This window comes from Salvelinus fontinalis, chromosome 26 (genome assembly GCF_029448725.1).
Source record: "Salvelinus fontinalis isolate EN_2023a chromosome 26, ASM2944872v1, whole genome shotgun sequence".
Lineage (NCBI taxonomy): Eukaryota > Metazoa > Chordata > Actinopteri > Salmoniformes > Salmonidae > Salvelinus > Salvelinus fontinalis.
In genome coordinates, this window is record NC_074690.1 from 19860234 (window position 1) to 19873717 (window position 13484).

Here is a 13484-nt window from a genome sequence, read left to right on the forward strand (position 1 = left end):
CAGACCCACCTGTTCACATCCACAGCACCCCTGCCCAGACCCACCTGTTCACACCCACATCACCCCTGCCCAGACCAACCTGTTCACACCCACAGCACCCCTGCCCAGACCCACCTGTTCACACCCACATCACCCCTGCCCAGACCCACCTGTTCACACCCACATCACCCCTGCCCAGACCCACCTGTTCACACCCACATCACCCCTGCCCAGACCCACCTGTTCACACCCACATCACCCCTGCCCAGACCCACCTGTTCACACCCACATCACCCCTGCCCAGACCCACCTGTTCACACCCACATCACCCCTGCCCAGACCCACCTGTTCACACCCACATCACCCCTGCCCAGACCCACCTGTTCACACCCACATCACCCCTGCCCAGACCCACCTGTTCACATCCACATCACCCCTGCCCAGACCCACCTGTTCACACCCACATCACCCCTGCCCAGACCCACCTGTTCACACCCACATCACCCCTGCCCAGACCCACCTGTTCACACCCACATCACCCCTGCCCAGACCCACCTGTTCACACCCACATCACCCCTGCCCAGACCCACCTGTTCACACCCACATCACCCCTGCCCAGACCAACCTGTTCACACCCACATCACCCCTGCCCAGACCAACCTGTTCACACCCACATCACCCCTGCCCAGACCAACCTGTTCACACCCACAGCTTCAGTATCACTCTCTGCCACATGGCCTCAAACTGCACCATTTTGTTTCTCTTTGTCACCCACGCATGTTCAACTTTTAGATAATAATTTATCCTCCTAGAGTTGATTGATGCACCAGTGCATCAATCTAAATTACATAGCAAAAAAATCCCCAGCAAAATCTGTCAGTTTAAACTAGAGATATCTGTTTTTACATTTCTAAAGAAATAAAGCATTCAACCTTTCCATTGTGTTTAAGATGGAGGATTGGTTGATTTCCAGTTTAAGTATACGTTTTTTTCAAGATGAATGACGAGAAATGTATCGTCCAACCCATCTGGTATCTCACTGAACCCTCATACGCCATGTCTTGAAATATGCAGACAGAAGGATTAAATGTACATTTACATTGCACTACCACAAGGCATGGATTATTGAGTCATTGTTAGTTTTACATTTAAGGCTTGACTATGCCGTTGTGCTGTAGAATTTGAGAATTTTGTTTCTTGTGTAATAAATTATACACATTAGTTTATGCTGGATTAAGTGTACATTTTTGTTAGTTCGTTAGTTATGTTCCAACATTACCTCCATCTTGTGCCAATATTAGTTGTTTTCAAGCTTTGTTTCCAATAGTTTATATTTGTTTCTAAGAGACTGTCAGTTAGATAGGCTCTTTGCAAGGTTTTGTATAAAGCGCCTTCAGAAAGTATTCACACCCCTTGACTTTTTCCACGTTTTGTTGTGTTACAGCCTGCATTTAAAAATGGATTAAATTGAGATGTTTTGTCACTGGCCTTCATACAATACCCCATCATATCAAAGTGGAATTATGTTTTTGTAAATCATGTCTGGCAAAAACCAAACACTGCATTCCACAGTAAGAACCTCATACCAACGGTCAGCATGGTGGTGGTAGTGTGATGGTTTGGGGATGCTTTGCTGCCTCAGGACCTGGACGACTTGCCTTTTAATAGAAGGAACCATGAATTCTGCTCTGTGTCAGAGAATTCTACAGGAAAATGTAAGGCCTTCCCTCTGTGAGCTTGAAGCACATGCAGCAAGGCAATTGTCCAAAACACACAATCAAGTCTACATGAAAATGGTTCAAAAGCAACACATTTTAAGTTTTGGAATGACCAAGTCAAAGTCCAGTCTTAATCTCGATGTTGTGACAGGACTTGCAGTTCATGCTTGAAAATCCACAAATGTCACTGAGTTAAAGCAATTTTGCACGCAAGAGTGGGCCAAAGTTCCTCCACAGCGATGTGAAAGACTGATCAAAAACTACAGGAAGCATTTTGTTGGAGTCATTGCAGCTAAAGGTGGCACAACCAGTTATTGAGTGTAAGAGGGCAAATACCTTTTCAAACAGGGGAACTGGGTGTTGTATACTTTTGTTAATTAAGTAAATAAAGTAAGTATATTTTGTTTTTTGTAAACTCACGTTGCCTTTATCTAATATTAGGTTTTGGTTGAAGATCTGATAACATTCAGTATCAAAAATATGCAAAAATAGGGGACCAGAAAGGGGGCAAATAATTTGTCACGGCACTGAACGTAAATTGTATATTTCTGTATTTCATTTTCAATAAATTGGCAAACATTTCTAAAAACATGTTTTCACTTTGTCATTATGGGGTATTGTGTGTAGATAGGTAAGAAATAAAATATATTTAATCCATTTTGAATTCAGGCTCTAATTGAACAAAATGTGGAATAAGTCAAGGGGTATGAATACTTCTGAAGGCAATGCATCTTACATATCATATGAACATCCTTTTCTGATTCAAATAGGATTCCCTCAGGATTACTCTGATGTCCAAAAGATTTGATTGAAATGTCTTGATATAAAACTTTGAAGTTGCATGTTTTAGAAAATATCTACATGGGTCAGTCCAATGCATTTCCTATTACCAAGTCATTTACAGTTTATACGCCTTTAGTTTTCAATGTAGACCAATTTATTAGTGAATTCTGAAAAACTATCCAAGGATTGTTCCATAGAGATGTGTTTTTAGGGAGGGATATTGGTTATTTTGGAATCCGTTTAATTTTCTTCCATGTTGTTATAGTGTTCTTAACTATCAAGTTGTTAATGTTCTGAGCTACCTCCTTAGAAAACAGACTCTAAAGATTCTAGGGATGAGTATGCGTATCTTCACCATGTACCCATTGTTCCTCATTAGTGCATTTAACTATACTGTATGTTACAAGTAAAAAACCTGGGTGGTGAGTTGATACAAATCCTAAGTATTTTATATTTTTGGTGGTCCACTTAATGGATTGCTGTAGATCATGAGTTATTCTTTTTTATTTTTCCTGTTGTCATTATTTCAGTCCCAACCTCCAATCCTTGCCCATTATTTCCCATCTTTGCCCATTATTTCCCATCCTTGCCCATTATTTCCCATCCTTGCCCATTATTTCCCATCCTTGCTCATTCTTACCCACCCAAGCCAAGCTGGTTCCAACCTCCTATCATTTCCCACTCTCTCTACCTTTCAGACACACTTACACCCATCTATCCATCCATCCTTCAACTTACTCATCCATTCTTATTAATTCCTGCCCAACATATACCCCATGCATCCACCCACCCATTCTCTCTCACCCTCCTAAATACATTCAGATGTGTTTTTATTTATGTTGTGGCACTGGCACCGTTTGAAAATGGAAGGGCCTCCCGAGTGGTACAGTGGTCTAAGGCACTGCATCGCAGTTGCTAGCTGTGTCACTAGAGATCCTGGTTCGAGTCCAGGTTCTGTCGCAGCCAGTCACAAACGGGAGATTCGTGGGGAGGCGCACAGTTGTCCGGGATGTCCTTGTACCATCGCGCTCTAACGACTCATGTGGTGGGCCGGGAGCATGCACATTGACATGGTCACCAGGTGTATGGTGTTTCCTCTGACACATTGGTGCGGCTGGCTTCCGGGTTAAGTGGGCAGTACAGCTTACAGGAGTTGCAATGATGAGACAAGACTAACTACCAATTGGATACCACGAAATTGGGGGTAAAAACTAAAATATTTATATAAAAATATGGACATGGGAAACTATTTTATTCATAGGTTCCATTGTTATTTCTCATTCAAATATTTTTTATTGAACACACACAAGAATGGTGTATAGGTATAAAAGACAAGTATGCAATTCTTATCTAAACATAAAAGAGCAGACAGAAACAACAAGACCCAGAGTTCTGGGTACAAAACAAATATTACAATACAAGACATACAGAACAAGGACCGGTAGAAAGAAAGAGGGTAGATGTCACACCCCTATTCCCCCCCTTTATCCCCCCCCCCCTTATTCCCCTCCTGATTGCTCAGGTGGCGGGGCAAGCACATGCTGCCCAAAGGTAGATTAAAATATTACAATTGAGAGTGCGTTAAAATGTACAAATTCACAGCGCCGACTGGTCCAAGTAAGAGAGGAAAGGCTGCCAGATTTGATCAAATGTTGATAATTTTTGTTCAGAATATATCTAATTCTTTCTAAGTGTACAGTGTTTGCCAATTTGCTGAGCCATAATTTGGTAGAGGGCGCTCCTCCTTTTACAAAACAACAAGATACATTTTTTTGCCGAAATGAGACTGTAAGAGATGAGTTGCTTTTGGGGGTTGGTTAATCCGTTTAGTGAATCAGACACTCCCAGGATTATCAGAAGCGGGTCTGTGTCTATTGAAGTGTCCAGAACTTCAGAGAGGATCCTAAAAATTCCACACCAATAACCATACAAGCTAGAGCATAGGGCAAAGCAGTGGAGGAGTGTACCCTGCGCAGCCTGACATTTATCACACATAGGGGATGTATCAGGAAATATCCTATGCACCATTGTAATTTCTGAGATGGTCATATTTGACATTGAGGCAATGTCTTTTACATTTTGGCATTAAGATGTAGGCATATTTCTCTTGACTTATGGACAAACACCAAACTTTAATACACAGTCAGATTGAAGTTTTGTCCACAAAGTCACAACCGAAGAATTCTCTATTTGACGGGTCCTCTCCCATGTAACTATTCCCCAGGTCATTGCTGTAAATGGAGAATGTTTTCAGTCAACTTACCTGGTAAAATAAGGAGTTAAATAAAAACTAAAAAGAAAACCTCTCAGGCCTTAGGTGGACACTGCTATTATTCTAACGTGTTTTTCACTCCCATCCAGGGACAGTGGCAAAATGTTTTACCTGCATAAAGAAAATTCATATTCAGAGGCCTCCATGGGTCGGTCCCATCGTAAAGCCTGACCTTACCTGTGCGGTCAAGATGAAGGAAAAGGAAACCGCACACTGCTCTTGATAGTATCACCGATATTTAATAAGCTTACGTATCGGCCACACGGCCTTCGTCAGAGCTTACCTTACCTGTGCGGTCAAAAGGCTCTTCTCTGGGAGGCTGCAACTCCCCACTCTGTACCGCCGAAACTCCACCCAGGACGCCAGGAAGAGCGCAGAGCCAGAGCAGCCCGTCTCCTCACTCAACCTCCAGGCCACTAGGAGCCTGGAAACCATCACTAGCTGCTATCCATGTTTGTTTTGCTCTTGGGCTCAACTCCAAACCAATGTATCTTTTTACCCCTATGTCCTTGTTAGTCCTGTGGTTTGTTTGGATAGCTGATCCCTTCCATTCCTCTCCTCCCTGTGGTGTGGTGTAGGGAAAGTTAGATGATGAAGGGGGGGGGGGGGGGGGGGTTGTGGATTTAGAGCCTCGCAGTTGGGGTAGTGCTATCTATCTCTTTCCTGTAATGCTTGCCTCAACTTAAAAATACATCAAAAATACTTTGATACTTTGAAATAGTAAAAGGGTCCCAATACAAGTCCTGCACATTCCCACTAGCATATCTGATTGGATGCAATATGAACATATACATTAATACATATAATCGAATAATTAAAAGCTGTGTGTGGCTCTGTTGAAGGTCTGGTAAGCTTGACTGTCAACTTCATGCTTGTCATGTCTTCCTCCCTAAATGGAAACAAATTTCCCCCGATAATGACCTATAACAGCTCAACTAAAACTACAGTCATGTAAATTGTATCTCAATAATACAACAGCAGACAAAACCCATATGATAGTTTTCACTGATTTATCAAAGATCACAAGATTCACTAATGACTACTTGGGCATCTATCTCTCTTGGGAACACGTGAAATACTGTGTGTGTCTCTGTGTGTGTGGGGGGGGGTTACTTCCTGGTTCAGGAGCCTTCTGATTGGACCAGCAGTAACATTGTGCTAACATCTTCCCCCTCTGTGCTCTGTAGTTGTTGTTGTTTTTTTGAAGAGAAGAGGAATGAAGACATTCCTGTTTCATGGTCAGTTTTATCTCCTTGTTATCAGCCAAGCATTTGAGAAGGGTAGGAAGAGCTGTCTTTGTTTTTCCACCAACATGAATTTAACTTTTTTGTTATGCCGCAGACATGAATGGTCTATTCCTGTCTGCTGTGGTTTGAATTCAATTCTAGTTGGATTATTTTGTAACACAATGTAAAATTCGTAGTATGAAAGGGCTGGGTAATGGAAGATGATATAACAAGCCGATAGGGGGCGCCAGGTCGTATTGCAGTATAAGGTAGCATTGACAACAGTGGCTCATGGTCTTTAAACGCTTCTCATTGTGACCATATGTGACTGGGTTGGTAGCCGATACACTCTCAAACTATTACAGTATACAGTTCGATACAGTTCACTGGACTCCAAACATAATGTTATCAATCCTGTGAATGTCAAACCTTTAGAATTGTGTTTAAAGAGTGTTGTACTCTTGAATAGATGTGTTGTGGCTATTTTATAGCCTTTATGTTGACCTAACTTCTAATATCTCCAGTCATCGCTTGTTCTCACGGGGAACAAGCATGAGGTGCTGCTTTCTTTCTAAAGCAAAAATCTATAAATCTAAATAAACTTCAGCTGAAAAAACAAGGCCTTTTTATGCAACAAAAGCATTTAAATTGAGCTGTATTTAATCTTTTATTAAAAGAAACCTTAGTGATCTGTCGAAGGATGCTTTGAAATGTTACTCTTACTTTGGAACAAGAGGTTTGTTCAGACATTTACCCTGAGGTGGTTGTTTGCGGTTGTTTGAAAGTTGTGAGTGTTAGTCCCAAAGGGGTTATTCTCACCACCATCCCATTGTTAATGATTGGTGTTCTTTAATAAGGACACTCTATTTGACAGTTGGGAGAGAACCAAAAGAGGCCGTTTTAAAAGGTAACACTGTTAAAGCCTCTACCAGGCTGGCTGTCATAGGTTTCTCCTGCGTCAAATGTTCCGACTCCTAGGTTATTCTGGGGAGCCCGGTGCTCAGCTGCAAGTCGTAAGATTGCAGGAAAACCTTTTATTTTATTCTCCTGATAAACAAACCCGCCCAAGGAAGTGAGCCCCCCAGCCACAGATAGAGAACCATCGTGACAGAGTCCATGCTCTTTATAACTTTATCTACCCTGGTTTTTTATAGTCGGGGTCCTTCATGTGACTTTTCCTGGTAGACTTGTGAGCATGTGAAAGCCATACGGACTTCTTGAAGCACATTTTTTGGACGTCACAAACAATAGGACTGGGACTTAGACCGGAGTAATGCTAAGTTGAGCAGGTTTAGTGTTTATACTCTGAGGACTTGAGAGAGGAAGTTATTATAGAGCATAGTTTGAAGTGGACCAGCACTAGGCTCTGGTGAGAGGAGGGGGAGGGGGCAGATCCGTCATGCCTCTTGCTCACTTTAAATCAGGCGTCCATATTTAGACGGAAGGGAGGGAAAGCCTAGCAGTTATGTAAACAAAAGCCTGGGCAGGCAGGGGAAGGGATTGCACTGTAATAATATTTTAGTCCATTAACCACAACTATGACCTTTGGAGAGAGACAGGGCTGTTTGGAAATAACGGACATGGTCAGATAGAGAGCTGTCCAGCTTTTTCACGTTCTCTCAGAGCACTTTCGAGAGCACCCACTAGAGTCAGTATGAGTTGTATCCCTGACTAATAGAGTGATAAGTCCAGGTATACTGACCTCCATGCTGACCTGACCAGTCAGTTTTGTGAGAGGAGGATAGGACCGATCGAGCTTCAATGTTGATCAGAGTCACCAGGAAAGCGTAGCCAAGCCAGGACAAAGGGACAGCGGGAACCAGGACCAAGCGACTGACGACATGAGTGAAGCATGCTCTGAGGAGGAACGGTCCGAAGAGCAATCTGAGGAGCAGCTGGTCAGCAGGCTTCCGGTCATCCAACTCAAGCCCAGGTCGCCAGGCATATCCCCTAAAATCTCCCCACTCGACTCCCCCCGTGGGTCACCCCGAAACTCCCCGATGCTCTTCAGGAAGCTGCTGATGAACCGGAGCATCAGTCTACAGAGGCGCTACACTTTGGCCTACACTCCCAGGTAGAGACCTTACTGTGTTCTATGCCTGTCTTTTCCAGTCTCGGGGTCCCTTAGGGCTGCAGGACTTACTCTGTTGTGTTTAGAGGGCAAACTTTCAAAGCTGGTAGAAAAAAGGTTTTCGTGGCCTTTTTAAAGGTGATTTGAAGTTAAGTCAGCAGTGAGGGTTTGATATACGGTGGCTAACAATAACTTTTGAAAGTACTGGCTTGTGGTGTGCTTGAATAGATGCCTTTGTTGTAGAGGAGCATAATCTCTTCTATCGGCTGGCCTCAGGTGGTCTAACTCATATGAAGCCTTCTTTCTCTGTTGTGTTGTTTTCCACGAGGCAACAGTGATTAATTTGAAGGAAAAAAATGGATTCTTAAAGGAGCTCTTAAGAAATGGTTTTACAAGGTCCTTCTCTCCGTACACTGGAGTTGTTGCAATAACAGATTAATATTAAATATTACAGAGGAGGTGTATAAAAGCTTTGTTCCCTTTAAGAAGTAAATACATCTCATCAATGTTCCCTCTAAGCTGCGTGTGGAGCTTCCCGGGACTGCCACGCAGAAGAAATATCAGCATGCGCAGAAAATACGAGATTGAATTTCACTCAGATTGAATTTCACTCAATTTCACTAACGAGTTTTCCCTGTTAGTTAACACTATCAACGTTTCCCTTTACTGTGGGAATTGTGATCGAATCAACGCACTATTAGCCAATTTCAATGCTATATACCGAAACAGAACGAGCTATGCAAGACTTAGTATGCAAAACTAACGATGCCAAGAGATTTTGGTGTAGGCAGAACACAGAGTAGGATACGACTCAGGCCCGTACTCTACACAGACCTGTGTGCCATAACCAGAGCTTTAGTAGGCCTATACGCAAATAGACCATTGCCATATATGGATCAAGCCATTCACTTTGTACTGGACTATGTTTACAGTATGAGCGGCCGTGAGTAGATGCGCTTGTTTTAAGATCAAAGCAAGAGCTACATTTAGTGACTTTTGTACATTTGTTCATATTGTTTGCTAGTCATTGAGTTATTAACCCAGTTATAGATCATTTGTAGTCAGCAGTGGGGGAGTAATTGCACAAAAGCACACAATGTGTGCATTTCTAGACATCAGAGTCAGGCAAAGAACCGTTTTATTTTGGTCTTAAAAGGGGCAGTGTTGTATTTTGAGACAGGCTTGAATAAGCTAAGTAGCCAATAGGCAGAGGGAAGCCTAATTGGTCTGATTCTCTGTAATAATTGTATGGGAATAATAATGCTTTTTGTTTTGTAAAGTGGTTTCTTGCATCAAACAACACAACAACAGTTTCTGTCACCTCCTTGTCTGAAGGACAAGTGGATAAACAGGTTCAAGACCTGCATGTAGGCCTACATTGAACACCACACATCAGCTGCTAATGTAGGCTGAATGATAGAACAGCTATTTCCATCTTAAAATATGTTATGGGATGCATTTTCTCCATTGTTGTGAATGGTATGTCACTCTACATTATGGTCAAATAACCACAGTAGCCTACTTGACCGCTGTTAAAACTAACTTAAACATTGCATCTCATTCCTTTTTTATTCTCCATACGTCTTTGTTTTTCATGTGGACTAACAAGAATAATTAGATGAGGTGTTTATGATATTCTCAGAGCATTAAGTCCAACTCCCAAGTAATGGGAATTTGGTTGGTATTTAGTTGGTCTGCCAAATGCTTACTCAGTAGGTGCTCTGCTGAGGAGAATTTTTTTTTACATAAATGTGCATTAAGTCTACAACATACAATACAAATTTACTGAAGATTTGTTACAATTGTCAGACTGCAGAGTTTTATATGAAATGACAGTATACAGTCTGAACATGGGTTCCCTGATGACAAACTTGTAATACCTGGTTAGGTCTAAGTTTTAGACTCTATTTGATGTTGAGTCTAGTATCCTCATTTTCCTATGGATTGTCAGATACATAGGTGTTTCTTGGCTAGATGGCTTTTTGTTGTGTGTTCATCACCTTTTCTGCTCTGGTAGTTGAATGGTAGTATTAGTTGAATGGTAGGATTATTGAATGGTAGTTTTATCCAGACCAACTTACAGTAGTGAGCACATACATGTTTCATAAAGAAAATATTATACTGCCCCCCCCGTGAGAATCGAATCCACAACCCTGGCGTTGCAAGCGCCTTGCTCAACCAACTGAGCCACACCGGTAATATTAGTTTAAAACCTCTACAGGATCGGTTGGTCCCCCACGGGATGGTTGAGCTAATGTAGGCTACTGTGGTTAGCATGAGGTTCTAAGTAACAAGAACATTTCCAAGGACAATATCTGATATTGGTAGAAAGCTTAAATTCTTGTTAATCTAACTGTACTGACCAATTTACAGTAGATATTACAGTGAAAGAGTACCATGCTGTTGTTTGAGGGGATTGCACTTGAAAATGTATTAATAAACCAATTAGGCACATTTGGGCAGTCTTGATACAACGTTTTGAACAGAAATGCAATGCTTCATTGGATCAGTGTAAAGCTTTGCACATAATACAGCCATCTAGTGGCCAAAATATAAATTGCGCCTGGGCTGGAATAATACATTACGTACTTTCTCTTGCATTTCAAAGATGATGGTTCAAAAAAGTACCAAAAAAACGCATGTTTTTTTCTTTGTATTATCTTTCACCAGATCTAATGTGATATATTCTCCTACATTAATTTCACATTTCCACAAACTTCAAAGTGTTTCCTTTCAAATGGTATCAGGAATATGCATATCCTTGCTTCGTTTCCTGAGCTACAGGCAGTTAGATTTGGGTATGCCATTTTAGGAGAACATTTAAAAAACGGGGGACATCCTTGACCCACTAGTCACTACCACTAGTCATAACCCATGATATTTATGCAAATCAAATATTTACTGTGTTTGTGGAGACGGAGCAGGAGCAGGAGGGCTGATGAAAGAGCACTTAACCTTAATTGCCTGGGAGCAAAACAAATATTTTGTCTGGGAGGAGAGTTTTTTCAGACAGCAAAACACACCCTGGGTTTATTCTTGTGTGTTTGTGACGCTGTCTGTCAGGTGGGGTTCGGTGTTTCCAGTTTATACAACATGTTTTGCTTGTGCAAAGTGCACTTTAGGGGAATGACCAGTTGTGGAAAATTGTCTGGAAAAGCAGATGCACTCATCAACATTACACACACACACACACACACACACACACACATACTCACTTAAACGAAGAGACAAGAAGTGAAAACATAGGACTGTTAAGAGGTGCCTCTGAATCTTTGTAGGCAAGTTAGTTTCAGCAACCTTGAAAAACAAGCCATTGGTGCAAGGCATTTGAAAATACTTATCAATAAACCAAAAAAGTGTTTACAGGTTTATACATCTCTATAAATGTTTATTGGTGGGATCATTTTGCTCTGGCATTTAAACGTTACTCCTAATGGTCCTGTATGTGAGTCTGTGTGATATAAACCAAAGAAAAGCACTCAATCTTTATGGTTTCATGGAAATTGGTCTGTTTAAAACTACTATAAATATTAGAGGGGCCATTTTGAAAGGGACCGAGCCTTGTAAAAGGCCTGAGCCCCTAAAAAATGTAGTGCCCCTAACAGCGACAATGAAACAAACTGTTGGAGTTGAGTTATAGCAGGATGGCTGGGAAAGGGGAGTAATTTAACAAACTGGGAGTCTGTTGGGAAAAACATGTACAGACAGGCAGCTTAAGTTTATCAGGCAAGGAGATGTTATTTTCCCGTCAAAGACGATAAATGTTTCAGTTTGAGGGAAATGTTGGAGGAAACCACAGTAGTTCTTTTCAGTGTAATATAATATTTTGTTGTCATTGTGTGTTATGTTGATTGGCTTAGAAAAGTGGCTGAACTGACAAGCACTTCCCCTCATAAAAGTCCTGTGTGAGCTGAGACAGGAAGAACAGGAAGCGAGACATCCCACTCCCCTCATTTTTTATGATTCATATACAGTCAATAAACTAAGCCGACCAGACCCAGCTGCTATCGCAGTGGTACCTATGGGAGAGCCAATGTTTTAAGCAGACCGGAAGTTAGCTTTTTAAAAATGATGGTAAACGGCCTGAGTAAGACATCTTCATGTATCCTCCATCTTTGGTATAAGTCTGTAAAAAAATATTATTTTCTGAAAAATGAATGGAAATAGTGCACCTAACACTCGTTCCTAGAACAATTTATTTGACGGAGTCAGGTGATGAGTGATGCCTTCTTTTTTCATAGTATTGGTGCTTGTTTCATTAGCAACACAATTCAATCATATGCTACTGTGTGTTTCGTGCTGTTGCTTGTCTAGTCTTGAGTTTGTTAAATGCCATCCGACGTTATCGGACGTAAAGTTTACTCTCAAGTGCCTCCAAGTGATTGTACTCTACTGCAGTTGATTTACCGCCTGAATGACCCTCAACAGACATGACACAGGGACAACACCCACCTCCTTCTCCTTTTCACACTGATTGTGCTCAGGTCACCCTTTGTTTTTGGGTATAGTTTTCATTCTGGGTTCTGGTCACCTGACATTTGTCTTGAAAACAACATTAGCCCACTAGTCTGTTTATAAAAAAGCAAGGCTCTGGGTCTGTTGTGCAAGGATTTGGAGCGCTTTTCTTTGCATCGTGTTGCGGTTATGAACAACATAAGGGACAATATTTGAATCATGTTATGGATCTAAAGCGTCACTTGTTTTAGAAATTGGACAGAAAATGAAACAATGTAATGCCTCTTCATTTCCACTAGAGGCCGCTATGTTACGTATTGTAGATGCATATTTTTGCCTCTGTCTTGTGCTTGGACTGTTAGCGTGATGTATTTCCATGACTTTAGTTCTTAGTGACTCTGGGCACCACGCATCATTTTTTGTTGTTGTTGTAATTGACATATCCTTGTTTCTATTCAATGTTCTCTACCAAAATAGTACTCTAAATAAACCAATTCATAAGTTCAAAAGAATACACCATTCAAGCCAATTATCTCAGAATCATCTTTTTGCAGATAGAACCTTAAAGCCTCAAGCTCTCGATACAGCATGTATATATAGCCTCTATACTATTTGTATATAGCGTCCTTGGCTGAAAACCAACTGCAGGATATATTAGTTTCATGTGAAAATGATTTTACTGCGCCGCAGAGTATTGCACGAGCATAAACAATATTAATCAAGTTTATTTTATATAGCCCTTCGTACATCAGCTAATATCTTGAAGTGCTGTACAGAAACCCAGCCTAAAACCCCAAACCGCAAGCAATGCAGCCTGTTTTAATATGAATAACTTGAAAACTCACAAACAAGGGCATATTGAAGGGCATATGAAGAGGGGAGAGATGAACACTTCTGAACTTATGGTCACATCTAACACCGTTCATACTGGCCAAACCAAGGACGCTAGAAGCTATCAACCCCATTTTAGAGAAGGTGTT